The 14,476-nt window shown below is 55.4% G+C and overlaps 1 long non-coding RNA gene across 1 annotated transcript; it reads left to right on the forward strand.

Moving 5' to 3' along the window:
* Positions 1 to 12,779: 12,779 nt before the first annotated feature.
* On the forward strand, positions 12,780 to 13,097 carry LOC120684003. The gene is made up of 2 exons (XR_005679022.1): positions 12,780 to 12,892; positions 12,988 to 13,097. It is a non-coding gene; the product is annotated as an uncharacterized LOC120684003 (long non-coding RNA).
* The last annotated feature ends 1,379 nt before the right edge of the window (positions 13,098 to 14,476 follow it).

Genomic DNA, 14,476 nt, shown 5'->3' on the forward strand with positions numbered 1-14,476 from the left:
ACCACGTGTCCTAGAGGTGGAAATGCTCAGTACTTGTGGCCGCGGACCCGGACCCCTGCAGGTGGGTCCGGGACCTCCACATGCCTATCCGGACCCCCGTGAGCTCTCGGCTCAGCTAGCTGATCGGGAGGGGTCCGGAGCCGCCGCGTGTCACGCAGACGCGGGCGCGGGCGCAAGCCTTCCGCTGGAAGCTCCCTCACCCACCCGCATTAAGTGCGAGTGGTCGAGGCAGGCTCTGTTGCCTCTGGGCACGGGGCAGCTTTTGTTAGTCCACACTGTGGATCGCCAGTTACCGAGGCGGCTCGTCAGTTACCAAGACAAGCATTAAAGACTCAGCGCCGTGCGCATGGGCGATGAGTCATGATGACCAGCTACTGACTGGAGCAACAGTGCACGCTGCTACAGTGGACTGAGTCAGTAGTTCGGCGCTTCATCATGTCCTCGACGCGCGGCTGCAGAGGCCAGACTCTACTCTGACAGGACAGCTCAAGACCATCCCTAGTCAGAAGCTACGCACAGAAGCCGACGACAAGATCTCCGGATCTGAGGCATTGAAGGCCAAAGTGTAGTTTATAATACATCGCCGGGTCCACATATCGGGGCCCCGCTCAGTGTACGTGCTCCCCTTGGACATATAAAAGGGAGAGCACGCCCTCCTTCTAACAGAGAGATCGCTCCGAAGGACAGGCTCTCCAGAGCATACTCAGACACACGCTGGACTCAGCTCCAACTCTTCACACTCCAGCAATATAACACATAGTGGACGTAGGGTGTTACGCTCCGGCGGCCCGAACCACTCTAAACTGCTGTGTTCATCGTGTTCTTGAGCGAGATTGAACTAGTCACTAGCTAACCCCCGAGTACTCACCCTTTGGGCTTAGGCGGGTGCCTTCCGCCACCCGGCTGTGGTTTGCAGCACCACGACATTTGGTGTGCCATGTAGGGGTATTTAGCTGGTCGCAGTTCATCTCTTCGTCGTCTCCATGGTTCGTGTGGACGACGCGGAGATAACAGAGGGTGTGGCATCATCCGCGCCACACGCCTCTCGCCTTCCTGCTCCAAGGGCAACCGTGCCTGTGGAGCAGCCACCGTCGGCGGCGGTGCGCGCTGCTCGCCGGCAAGAGTCAGGGCGCCCATCAAGGGCCCCCTCACAAGCTGCGAGCGGCGGAGAGACAAATCCTAGCTCGCAGCATACCTCACTCATGTGAGGAAGCCCGCTCCGGCGGAAAGCCGACTCCGGTCGCGCCAAGCCCGCTGCGGGGGAAAGCCGACTCCGGTCGCACCAAGCCCGCTCCAGCGGAAAGCCAACTCCGGTCGCACCAAGCCCGCTCCGGCGGAAAGCCGACTCCGGTCGTACCCCCGACTCTACATCTCTGTAAGTCCTACCCTCAGAGGCCCAGCAGGGAATAAAGCCTTTTCCTTTGTAACTAGGTAGTACTTCCGTGTGGTTCAGTCCGGTGAGCCTCCCCCGTGGAGGGGTCCGGACCTCTGCGAACCAGGTTCAGGGAAGCGTATTCACCCTCCGGGGAGATCCGGAGCCGTGTAGCCGCTTAGCCTGGTTCCGTACCCTAAGCCTGCATGGTCTACCTCCCTAGGGCGAGTACCGTAGTACCTAAGACTGGGGGCCCGGAGGTCCGGACAGCTCCGGCCTCATAAACCCGTGTTCTGGCTTACATCGCACATCTCATGTACATCTAGTTATAAAGGAAAAGTTTATTCTCAGTTCGCCTCTAAGGATGTTACATTCCAATTTCAATCTACGCATTCTGTTTGCGCTAACCCCCACGTGGCTTTCTTACTCTTGTGCGGTGATTGTGGTCCGAATTGAGTTGGCTAGTTAGTGACTTAGCTCGAGACCCCTCATGGAAGAGAGGGGTTCGGACCCCTGGGAACCTGCAGGTTCAGGGAAGCGCACTCATTCTCCGAGGAGGTCCGAAGCCGTGTAGCCGCTTAGCCTAGTTCCGTACCCTAAGCCTGCACGCACCACCTCCTGTGAATGAGTGCCGTAGTACCTTGGACTGGGAACTTGGAGGTCCGGACTTTCTCTTAACTTAAAGGCCGGCCCCTTGAGCTCCGTTCGGTGAACCTAGCTGTCTATCTCAAAGGATTACCGCCAACAGGATTTGGGACCCATGGGCACGCTACTAAGCATCTACCTTGAGTCATGTGCAGGTCCAAACGTGATGATGCAGCAGGTGACCCAAAGGATGGACGACGCAGGCCAAGACCCTTGCGGCGCGCACCGCTGGGCGCCAGAAGCAGCCAAGTTGCTCACAGTAGTGGCCCCACCTGCGGGTTCGTTGCCTCTCCCGCTCCGGCTGATAGCCGACTCCGGTCGCACCAAGCCCGCTCCGGCGGAAAACCGACTCCGGTCGCACCAAGCCCGCTCCGGCGGAAAGCCAACTCCGGTCGCAACAAAGCCCGCTCCGGTGGAAAGCCGACTCCGGTCGTACCCCCGACTCTACATCTCTGTAAGTCCTACCCTCAGAGGCCCAGCAGGGAATAAAGCCTTTTCCTTTGTAACTAGGTAGTACTTCCGTGTGGTTCAGTCCGGTGAGCCTCCCCCGTGGAGGGGTCCGGACCTCTGCGAACCAGGTTCAGGGAAGCGTATTCACCCTCCGGGGAGATCCGGAGCCGTGTAGCCGCTTAGCCTGGTTCCGTACCCTAAGCCTGCATGGTCTACCTCCCTAGGGCGAGTACCGTAGTACCTAAGACTGGGGGCCCGGAGGTCCGGACAGCTCCGGCCTCATAAACCCGTGTTCTGGCTTACATCGCACATCTCATGTACATCTAGTTATAAAGGAAAAGTTTATTCTCAGTTCGCCTCTAAGGATGTTACATTCCAATTTCAATCTACGCATTCTGTTTGCGCTAACCCTCACGTGGCTTCTTACTCTTGTGCGGTGATTGTGGTCCGAATTGAGTTGGCTAGTTAGTGACTTAGCTCGAGACCCCTCATGGAAGAGAGGGGTTCGGACCCCTGGGAACCTGCAGGTTCAGGGAAGCGCACTCGTTCTCCGGGGAGGTCCGGAGCCGTGTAGCCGCTTAGCCTGGTTCCGTACCATAAGCCTGCACGCACCAACTCCTGTGAATGAGTGCCGTAGTACCTAGGACTGGGAATCTGGAGGTCCGGACTTTCTCTTAACCTAAAGGCCGGCCCCTTGAGCTCCGTTCACTGAACCTAGCTGTCTATCTCAAAGAATTACAGCCAACAGGATTTGGGACCCGTGGGCACGCTACTAAGCATCTACCTTGAGTCATGTGCAGGTCCAAACGTGATGATGCAGCAGGTGACCCAAAGGATGGACGACGCAGGACAAGACCCTTGCAGCGCGCACCGCTGAGCGCCAGAAGCAGCCAAGTTGCTCACAGTAATGGCCCCACCTGCGGGTTCTTCCTCGGAGATCGAACTGGAACTAGCTAACCCCCGAGTATACACCCTCTGGGCTTAGGCGGTTGTCTTCCGCCACCCGGCTGTGGTTTGCCACACCACGACATTTGGCACGCCAGGTAGGGGTATTTAGCTAGTCGCAGTTCATCTCTTCCTCGTTTCCATGATTCGTGTGGACGACGTGGAGATGACAGAGGGTGTGGCATCATCCGCGCCACACGCCTCTCGCCTTTCTGCTCCAAGGGCAACCGTGCCTGTGGAGTAGCCACCGTCGGCGACGGCGCGCGCTGCTCGCCGGCAAGAGTCAGGGCACACATCAAGGGCCCCCTCACAAGCTTCGAGCGGCGGAGAGACAAATCCTAGCTCGCAGCATACCTCACTCATGTGAGGAAGCCCGCTCCGGCGGAAAGCCGACTCCGGTCGCACCAAGCCCGCTCCGGCGGAAAGCTGACTCCGGTCGCACCAAAGCCCGCTCCGGCGGAAAGCCGACTCCGGTTGCACCCCCGACTCTACATCTCTGTAAGTCCTACCCTTAGAGGCCCAGCAGGGAATAAAGCATTTTCCTTTGTAACTAGGTAGTACTTCCGGGTGGTCCAGTCCGGTGAGCCTCCCCCGTGGAGGGGTCCGGACCTCTGCGAACCAGGTTCAGGGAAGCGTATTCACCCTCCGGGGAGGTCCGGAGTCGTGTAGCCACTTAGCCTGGTTCCGTACCCTAAGCCTGCATGCTCTACCTCCCTAGGGCGAGTACCGTAGTACCTAAGACTGGGGGCCCGGAGGTCTGGACAGCTCCGGCCTCATAAACCCGTGTTCTGGCTTACATCGCACATCTCATGTACATCTAGTTATAGAGGAAAAGTTTATTCTCAGTTCGCCTCTAAGGATGTTACATTCCAATTTCAATCTACGCATTCTGTTTGCGCTAACCCCCACGTGGCTTCTTACTCTTGTGTGGTGATTGTGGTCCGAATTGAGTTGGCTAGTTAGTGACTTAGCTCGAGACCCCTCATGGAAGAGAGGGGTTCGGACCCCTGGGAACCTGCAGGTTCAGGGAAGCGCACTCGTTCTCCGGGGAGGTCCGGAGCCGTGTAGCCGCTTAGCCTGGTTCCGTACCGTAAGCCTGCACGCACCACCTCCTGTGAATGAGTGCCGTAGTACCTAGGACTGGGAACCTGGAGGTCCGGACTTTCTCTTAACCTAAAGGCCGGCCCCTTGAGCTCCATTCACTGAACCTAGCTGTCTATCTCAAAGAATTACAGCCAACAAGATTTGGGACCCGTGGGCACGCTACTAAGCATCTACCTTGAGTCATGTGCAGGTCCAAACGTGATGATGCAGCAGGTGACCCAAAGGATGGACGATGCAGGACAAGACCCTTGTGGCGTGCACCGCTGGGCGCCAGAAGCAGCCAAGTTGCTCACAGTAGTGGCCCCCACCTGCGGGTTCGTTGCCTCTCCCGATGTGGGCCCGGGGGCCTCTGTCGGTACCCTGCAACTGGGGTACCCACTCCTACTGTGTCAAGACTCGCGTAGTTATCCGTAACTACGCCCTAAGGAGCTGAGCAGCCGGACCCCTAGGGTCCGACTCCATCTCACCGGACCAACGGTCCCGGACCCGCTTCTCGCTCGGGGACGGGTCCGATGTCACCACGTGTCCTAGAGGTGGAAATTCTCAGTACCTGTGGCCGCGGACCCGGACCCCCGCAGGTGGGTCCGGGACCTCCACGTGCCATCCGGACTCCCGCAGATGGGTCCGGGACCTCCACGTGCCTATCCGGACCCCCGTGAGCTCTCGGCTCAGCTAGCTAATCGGGAGGGGTCCGGAGCCGCCGCGTGTCACGCAGACGCGGGCGCAGGCGCAAGCCTTCCGCTGGAAGCTCCCTCACCCACCCGCATTAAGTGCGTGTGGTCGAGGCAGGCTCTGCTGCCTCTGGGCACGGGTAGCTTTTGTCAATCCACACTGTGGATCGCCAGTTACCGAGGCGGCTCGTCAGTTACCAAGACAAGCATTAAAGACTCAGCGCCGTGTGCATGGGCGACGAGTCATGATGACCAGCTACTGACTGGAGCAACAGTGCACGCTGCTACAGTGGACTGAGTCAGTAGTTCGGCACTTCATCATAACCTCGACGCGCGGCTGCAGAGGCTAGACTCTACTTTGACAGGACAGCTCAAGACCATCCCTAGTCAGAAGCTACGCACAGAAGCCGACGACAAGATCTCCGGATCTGAGGCATTGAAGGCCAAAGTGTAGTGTATAATACATCGCCGGGTCCACATGTCGGGGCCCCGCTCAGTGTACGTGCTCCCCTTGGACATATAAAAGGGAGAGCACGCCCTCCTTCTAACGGAGAGATCGCTCAGAAGGACAGGCTCTCCAGAGCATACTCAGACACACGCTGGACTCAGCTCCAACTCTTCACACTCCAGCAATATAACACATAGTGGACGTAGGGTGTTACGCTCCGGCGGCCCGAACCACTCTAAACTGCTGTGTTCATTGTGTTCTTGAGCGAGATTGAACTAGTCACTAGCTAACCCCCGAGTACTCACCCTTTGGGCTTAGGCGGGTGCCTTCCGCCACCCGGCTGTGGTTTGCAGCACCACGACATTTGGTGTGCCATGTAGGGGTATTTAGCTGGTCGCAGTTCATCTCTTCCTCGTCTCCATGGTTCGTGTGGACGACACGGAGATAACAGAGGGTGTGGCATCATCCGCGCCACACGCCTCTCGCCTTCCTGCTCCAAGGGCAACCGTGCCTGTGGAGCAGCCACCGTCGGCGGCGGTGCGCGCTGCTCGCCGGCAAGAGTCAGGGCGCCCATCAAGGGCCCCCTCACAAGCTGCGAGCGGCGGAGAGACAAATCCTAGCTCGCAGCATACCTCACTCATGTGAGGAAGCCCGCTCCGGCAGAAAGCCGACTCCGGTCGCACCAAGCCCGCTCCGGGGGAAAGCCGACTCCGGTCGCACCAAGCCCGCTCCAGCGGAAAGCCAACTCCGGTCGCACCAAGCCCGCTCCGGCGGAAAGCCGACTCCGGTCGTACCCCCGACTCTACATCTCTGTAAGTCCTACCCTCAGAGGCCCAGCAGGGAATAAAGCCTTTTCCTTTGTAACTAGGTAGTACTTCCGTGTGGTTCAGTCCGGTGAGCCTCCCCCGTGGAGGGGTCCGGACCTCTGCAAACCAGGTTCAGGGAAGCGTATTCACCCTCCGGGGAGATCCGGAGCCGTGTAGCCGCTTAGCCTGGTTACGTACCCTAAGCCTGCATGGTCTACCTCCCTAGGGCGAGTACCGTAGTACCTAAGACTGGGGGCCCGGAGGTCCGGACAGCTCCGGCCTCATAAACCCGTGTTCTGGCTTACATCGCACATCTCATGTACATCTAGTTATAAAGGAAAAGTTTATTCTCAGTTCGCCTCTAAGGATGTTACATTCCAATTTCAATCTACGCATTCTGTTTGCGCTAACCCCCACGTGGCTTTCTTACTCTTGTGCGGTGATTGTGGTCCGAATTGAGTTGGCTAGTTAGTGACTTAGCTCGAGACCCCTCATGGAAGAGAGGGGTTCGGACCCCTGGGAACCTGCAGGTTCAGGGAAGCGCACTCATTCTCCGAGGAGGTCCGAAGCCGTGTAGCCGCTTAGCCTAGTTCCGTACCCTAAGCCTGCACGCACCACCTCCTGTGAATGAGTGCCGTAGTACCTTGGACTGGGAACTTGGAGGTCCGGACTTTCTCTTAACTTAAAGGCCGGCCCCTTGAGCTCCGTTCGGTGAACCTAGCTGTCTATCTCAAAGGATTACCGCCAACAGGATTTGGGACCCATGGGCACGCTACTAAGCATCTACCTTGAGTCATGTGCAGGTCCAAACGTGATGATGCAGCAGGTGACCCAAAGGATGGACGACGCAGGCCAAGACCCTTGCGGCGCGCACCGCTGGGCGCCAGAAGCAGCCAAGTTGCTCACAGTAGTGGCCCCACCTGCGGGTTCGTTGCCTCTCCCGCTCCGGCTGATAGCCGACTCCGGTCGCACCAAGCCCGCTCCGGCGGAAAACCGACTCCGGTCGCACCAAGCCCGCTCCGGCGGAAAGCCAACTCCGGTCGCAACAAAGCCTGCTCCGGCGGAAAGCCGACTCCGGTTGCACCCCCGACTCTACATCTCTGTAAGTCCTACCCTTAGAGGCCCAGCAGGGAATAAAGCATTTTCCTTTGTAACTAGGTAGTACTTCCGTGTGGTCCAGTCCGGTGAGCCTCCCCGTGGAGGGGTCTGGACCTCTGCGAACCAGGTTTAAGGAAGCATATTCACCCTCCGGGGAGGTCCGGAGTCGTGTAGCCGCTTAGCCTGGTTCTGTACCCTAAGCCTGCATGCTCTACCTCCCTAGGGCGAGTACCATAGTACCTAAGACTGGGGGCCCGGAGGTCCGGACAGCTCCGGCCTCATAAACCCGTGTTCTGGCTTACATCGCACATCTCATGAACATCTAGTTATAAAGGAAAAGTTTATTCTCAGTTCGCCTCTAAGGATGTTACATTCCAATTTCAATCTACGCATTCTGTTTGCGCTAACCCTCATGTGGCTTCTTACTCTTGTGCGGTGATTGTGGTCCGAATTGAGTTGGCTAGTTAGTGACTTAGCTCGAGACCCCTCATGGAAGAGAGGGGTTCGGACCCCTGGGAACCTGCAGGTTCAGGGAAGCGCACTCGTTCTCCGGGGAGGTCCGGAGCCGTGTAGCCGCTTAGCCTGGTTCCGTACCATAAGCCTGCACGCACCAACTCCTGTGAATGAGTGCCGTAGTACCTAGGACTGGGAATCTGGAGGTCCGGACTTTCTCTTAACCTAAAGGCCGGCCCCTTGAGCTCCGTTCACTGAACCTAGCTGTCTATCTCAAAGAATTACATCCAACAGGATTTGGGACCCGTGGGCACGCTACTAAGCATCTACCTTGAGTCATGTGCAGGTCCAAACGTGATGATGCAGCAGGTGACCCAAAGGATGGACGACGCAGGACAAGACCCTTGCAGCGCGCACCGCTGAGCGCCAGAAGCAGCCAAGTTGCTCACAGTAATGGCCCCACCTGCGGGTTCTTCCTCGGAGATCGAACTGGAACTAGCTAACCCCCGAGTATACACCCTCTGGGCTTAGGCGGTTGTCTTCCGCCACCCGGCTGTGGTTTGCCACACCACGACATTTGGCACGCCAGGTAGGGGTATTTAGCTAGTCGCAGTTCATCTCTTCCTCGTCTCCATGATTCGTGTGGACGACGTGGAGATGACAGAGGGTGTGGCATCATCCGCGCCACACGCCTCTCGCCTTTCTGCTCCAAGGGCAACCGTGCCTGTGGAGTAGCCACCGTCGGCGACGGCGCGCGCTGCTCACCGGCAAGAGTCAGGGCACACATCAAGGGCCCCCTCACAAGCTTCGAGCGGCGGAGAGACAAATCCTAGCTCGTAGCATACCTCACTCATGTGAGGAAGCCCGCTCCGGCGGAAAGCCGACTCCGGTCGCACCAAGCCCGCTCCGGCGGAAAGCTGACTCCGGTCGCACCAAAGCCCGCTCCGGCGGAAAGCCGACTCCAGTTGCACCCCCGACTCTACATCTCTGTAAGTCCTACCCTTAGAGGCCCAGCAGGGAATAAAGCATTTTCCTTTGTAACTAGGTAGTACTTCCGGGTGGTCCAGTCCGGTGAGCCTCCCCCGTGGAGGGGTCCGGACCTCTGCGAACCAGGTTCAGGGAAGCGTATTCACCCTCCGGGGAGGTCCGGAGTCGTGTAGCCACTTAGCCTGGTTCCGTACCCTAAGCCTGCATGCTCTACCTCCCTAGGGCGAGTACCGTAGTACCTAAGACTGGGGGCCCGGAGGTCTGGACAGCTCCGGCCTCATAAACCCGTGTTCTGGCTTACATCGCACATCTCATGTACATCTAGTTATAGAGGAAAAGTTTATTCTCAGTTCGCCTCTAAGGATGTTACATTCCAATTTCAATCTACGCATTCTGTTTGCGCTAACCCCCACGTGGCTTCTTACTCTTGTGTGGTGATTGTGGTCCGAATTGAGTTGGCTAGTTAGTGACTTAGCTCGAGACCCCTCATGGAAGAGAGGGGTTCGGACCCCTGGGAACCTGCAGGTTCAGGGAAGCGCACTCGTTCTCCGGGGAGGTCCGGAGCCGTGTAGCCGCTTAGCCTGGTTCCGTACCGTAAGCCTGCACGCACCACCTCCTGTGAATGAGTGCCGTAGTACCTAGGACTGGGAACCTGGAGGTCCGGACTTTCTCTTAACCTAAAGGCCGGCCCCTTGAGCTCCATTCACTGAACCTAGCTGTCTATCTCAAAGAATTACAGCCAACAAGATTTGGGACCCGTGGGCACGCTACTAAGCATCTACCTTGAGTCATGTGCAGGTCCAAACGTGATGATGCAGCAGGTGACCCAAAGGATGGACGATGCAGGACAAGACCCTTGTGGCGTGCACCGCTGGGCGCCAGAAGCAGCCAAGTTGCTCACAGTAGTGGCCCCCACCTGCGGGTTCGTTGCCTCTCCCGATGTGGGCCCGGGGGCCTCTGTCGGTACCCTGCAACTGGGGTACCCACTCCTACTGTGTCAAGACTCGCGTAGTTATCCGTAACTACGCCCTAAGGAGCTGAGCAGCCGGACCCCTAGGGTCCGACTCCATCTCACCGGACCAACGGTCCCGGACCCGCTTCTCGCTCGGGGACGGGTCCGATGTCACCACGTGTCCTAGAGGTGGAAATTCTCAGTACCTGTGGCCGCGGACCCGGACCCCCGCAGGTGGGTCCGGGACCTCCACGTGCCATCCGGACTCCCGCAGATGGGTCCGGGACCTCCACGTGCCTATCCGGACCCCCGTGAGCTCTCGGCTCAGCTAGCTAATCGGGAGGGGTCCGGAGCCGCCGCGTGTCACGCAGACGCGGGCGCGGGCGCAAGCCTTCCGCTGGAAGCTCCCTCACCCACCCGCATTAAGTGCGTGTGGTCGAGGCAGGCTCTGCTGCCTCTGGGCACGGGTAGCTTTTGTCAATCCACACTGTGGATCGCCAGTTACCGAGGCGGCTCGTCAGTTACCAAGACAAGCATTAAAGACTCAGCGCCGTGTGCATGGGCGACGAGTCATGATGACCAGCTACTGACTGGAGCAACAGTGCACGCTGCTACAGTAGACTGAGTCAGTAGTTCGGCGCTTCATCATAACCTCGACGCGCGGCTGCAGAGGCTAGACTCTACTCTGACAGGACAGCTCAAGACCATCCCTAGTCAGAAGCTACGCACAGAAGCCGACGACAAGATCTCCGGATCTGAGGCATTGAAGGCCAAAGTGTAGTGTATAATACATCGCCGGGTCCACATGTCGGGGCCCCGCTCAGTGTACGTGCTCCCCTTGGACATATAAAAGGGAGAGCACGCCCTCCTTCTAACGGAGAGATCGCTCAGAAGGACAAGCTCTCCAAAAGCTCTCCAGAGACACACGACACTCAAGCTCTCGCGGACTCTCTTGAGGCAAGGCAATACAACACACAGTGAACGTAGGGTATTACGCTACGGCGGCTCGTGGTGCGGCAAACCACAGCCGGGTGGCGGAAGGCACCCGCCTAAGCCCAGAGGGTGAGTACTCGGGGGTTAGCTAGTGACTAGTTCAATCTCGCTCAAGAACACGATTAAAGTGGTTCGGGCCGCCGGAGCGTAATACCCTACGTCCACTATGTGTTGTATTGCCTTGCCTCGAGAGAGTCCGCGAGAGCTTGTGTGTCGTGTGTCTTTGGAGAGCTTCTGGAGAGCTTGTCCTTCTGAGCGATCTCTCTCTGGACTTGAGCCTTCCTCTAACGGGCGTCTCCCTTTTATAGAGCAAGGAGGACGCGTACACCGGCGTCAGACCCCAACAGGTGGGCCCAACAAGGATGTATATTTTACTAGACAGTAGTGGTGCTATAGTGATGGAGAATCTCTTGCCGGATACACTTCATCGTCCTGTAGACTCTCTGGCCGAGGGGGGTCTTCTCCTGTCTCATCGGCGAGGCGCCCGTTGAGGCAGTGTAGGTTGCGGCGTAGACTGTTGGGTCTACCGTGTAGGCGTTATAATACTCTATCGCCGAGTTGTCATGTCTAACTGGTGTAGCAGACTGACGTGCGTGGCGTGAGTGGCGCCAGTGGCTGTACAGTGTACCTTGGTAACGCGCGGTCAACAGTACAGCTTGGCGAAAGTCTCCTCGGGCTCTGCTGTGGCAGAGCGCTCTTAACGCCTCCCGCATTGAATGCGGTAGGTGGCCAAGTCTTCCAGCGGAAGGCTTGCGCCCGCGTCTGCGTGACACGTGGCGGCTCCGGACCCCTCCCGATCAGCTAGCTGAGCCGAGAGCTCACGGGGGTCCGGATAGGCACGTGGAGGTCCCGGACCCATCTGCGGGAGTCCGGATGGCACGTGGAGGTCCCGGACCCATCTGCGGGAGTCCGGATGGCACGTGGAAGTCCCGGACCCACCTGCGGGGGTCCGGGTCCGCGGCCACAGGTACTGAGCATTTCCACCTCTAGGACACGTGGTGACACCGGACCCGTCCCCGAGCGGGAAGCGGGTCCGGGACCGTTGGTCCGGTGAGATGGAGTCGGATCCCAGGGGTCCGGCTGCTCAGCTCCTTAGGGCGTAGTTACGGATAACTACGCGAGTCTTAGCATAGTAGGAGTGGGTACCCCAGTTGCAGGGTACCGACAGTGCCTTCCCTTTGCCATGTGATTGCTTTGTCAGCGAGGGGCGTATATATATATATATATATATATATATATATATATATATATATATATATATATATATATATATATATATATATATATATATATATATATATATATGCTAGAGCATTCATTCTATATATGCCCTCATCTTGACGGATGTTCCTGCGTTTACGTTATCGAAACCGCACAAGGCCGCCTTAAATGCCAACTGATACATAGTACTATATACACAAATTAAATGGTCAGTTTAATTAATTATATACAATCATATGTATCAAATAAAAAAATCTGATCAGATCACAACCTGACCAGCAATGCCACAATTTGTCTTTGCCGTCGACGACGTCCATTATTAGCACAATATTAATAATTTCTATCAAATAAAAATTCTGTTCAGAACACAACCTTGGAATATATATATCTATATATCTAATATAAGTGCAACCCACTAAGAGTCATTAATAGCTATTTCTCTCACTTGTGGTGAAGCCACATCATCATTTTATTTCAACCATTGGATCTGAATGAAAGCTCATATCTTGGCCTTCCGCAACCCATTAAGATTTCTTACCTTTTTACTTGGTTTTATATTGCCATATGAACAATTTTTATGACAGAATTAGCAACAAAATATTAAAAAAATAATGTAAGTGCTGACATCCCTTATGCATTTTTGTCACACTCATTCCTAACATCCTATTATACTACAGTAATACAGATCACGATGGTGGAGAATCCATAACCAATTCAAAATATCTACATTGGTCCAATGAAACATAGGTACTAATAAAACTATTAAACAAAATATATTCTTTCCGATTATCAACATTTCACACAATTGCGTTGCTCACACTTAATTTTTTTTAAAAATTCAGAAACTTCAGTTATCCAAGAGAGTCAATACAAAGTCCAATCTCTTGCTTCACAAAATGATGCAGATATTTCCATTTCCTCCCGGAATAAAATTTACGCATCCTTATCATAACTATTATGGTTCCTCTTTTTATCAGTTTATGCAACTAGAACTTCTTATATGTACATCGACTTCCATATTTAAGTATTTCTTATATACAAACATGCCATATATCTGCAATGTTAAAATTGGCTGCAACTTCATAACTCTATCTTTTCAACACACTCAACTTCAACATTTTTGCCCTGAAATCCCGCAGCAACGCGCGGGGTATTCAACTGTATATATAGTAAGCACGCGTTGAAGCAGATGAAGTTATGTAGAACGGTGGAAGCAGCCGCTTTCGTTTTCACAAGCTGTAGTACGAGAAGGAACGAACGAAGGCGCCACTGTCTACATCTCTGCTGGAAAAAAATATACTCCTCCAACTCTGTCGAAATTATTCAGACAAAGACCGGTGAGCAATCCCCATCATTCATATCCGAGCGCGCAAGAAATTAAACTCTCTCATGCTGCATGTGCATACTTTCTTTGCACGCGTTTCTTTCAGAGGGCTGGCATGCAGAACTACTTGAAGTTTGATCCGTTCAAAGCCTACAAGTAAGCTGCTTGCTTTGACGGGAATTCAAACTACTGCAGGGCTCTCCTCCGATCCATGAATAACTCAAGCTGCAGACTGCTGAGCAACGTATATTCAGTGCATAAACAAATACTAAACACAGCAGCTAAGTGCTAACTGAAGATCATACGGCCGGCCGGCCGGCCTTGCATTGTCTTGGAGGGCATGAAGAAATGAGTGCCAGTGAAGGAAAGCTAGCTACGGGTACGTACATGCTTCGCAAGCTAGCTAGCGCGCCACTAATTAACTATAATTCCCTCGGGATCAATTTACTAACGCGCCGGGCCCGCGGGGATAACCGAAATCCCCTCTCGCTATTCTATTGGCATCGAAGGATCCACATGCGCGCGTGTGTCCGTGCACGGAGCTCATTTACAAATCCGAATGCTCGCTCCTCGGAGTCCGCACATTCCTTGATCTCCACTGATGTCTTCTTCTCCACTCCTACTCAATTCTTTCGCCGACCAATGAGCAATGCAAGCTGGGGGTTGTTAATTAATTATTTAATTAATTCGACTACTGTGGGATCGGATCAGTACAGTACTGAGCGATCGAGACTAAAAGTGAGCGAGACGGGATTAGCTAGCTAGCTAGGTTTTATAGGAGCTTAGAGTGCGTGCATGGCAGGGGCACCGGCCGGGCAGCATGAAGTTTGTTGCTTGACGCTATTGCCGCTGTCCCCTCCCCCCGGCCCGGCCGCACATGATCCCATGCACATCCCCAGCTGCTGCATCAGCCATCTCCATCTCGGTCTCGATCACCCTCAGCTCGCTCGCTCATGTCGTGCGCGCAAAGCATGCGTCGTCGCCGTCTACTTGGCGGATCGGCGACG

The sequence above is a fragment of the Panicum virgatum genome, chromosome 7N (genome assembly GCF_016808335.1).
Source record: "Panicum virgatum strain AP13 chromosome 7N, P.virgatum_v5, whole genome shotgun sequence".
In the NCBI taxonomy this organism is placed as follows: Eukaryota; Viridiplantae; Streptophyta; class Magnoliopsida; order Poales; family Poaceae; genus Panicum; species Panicum virgatum.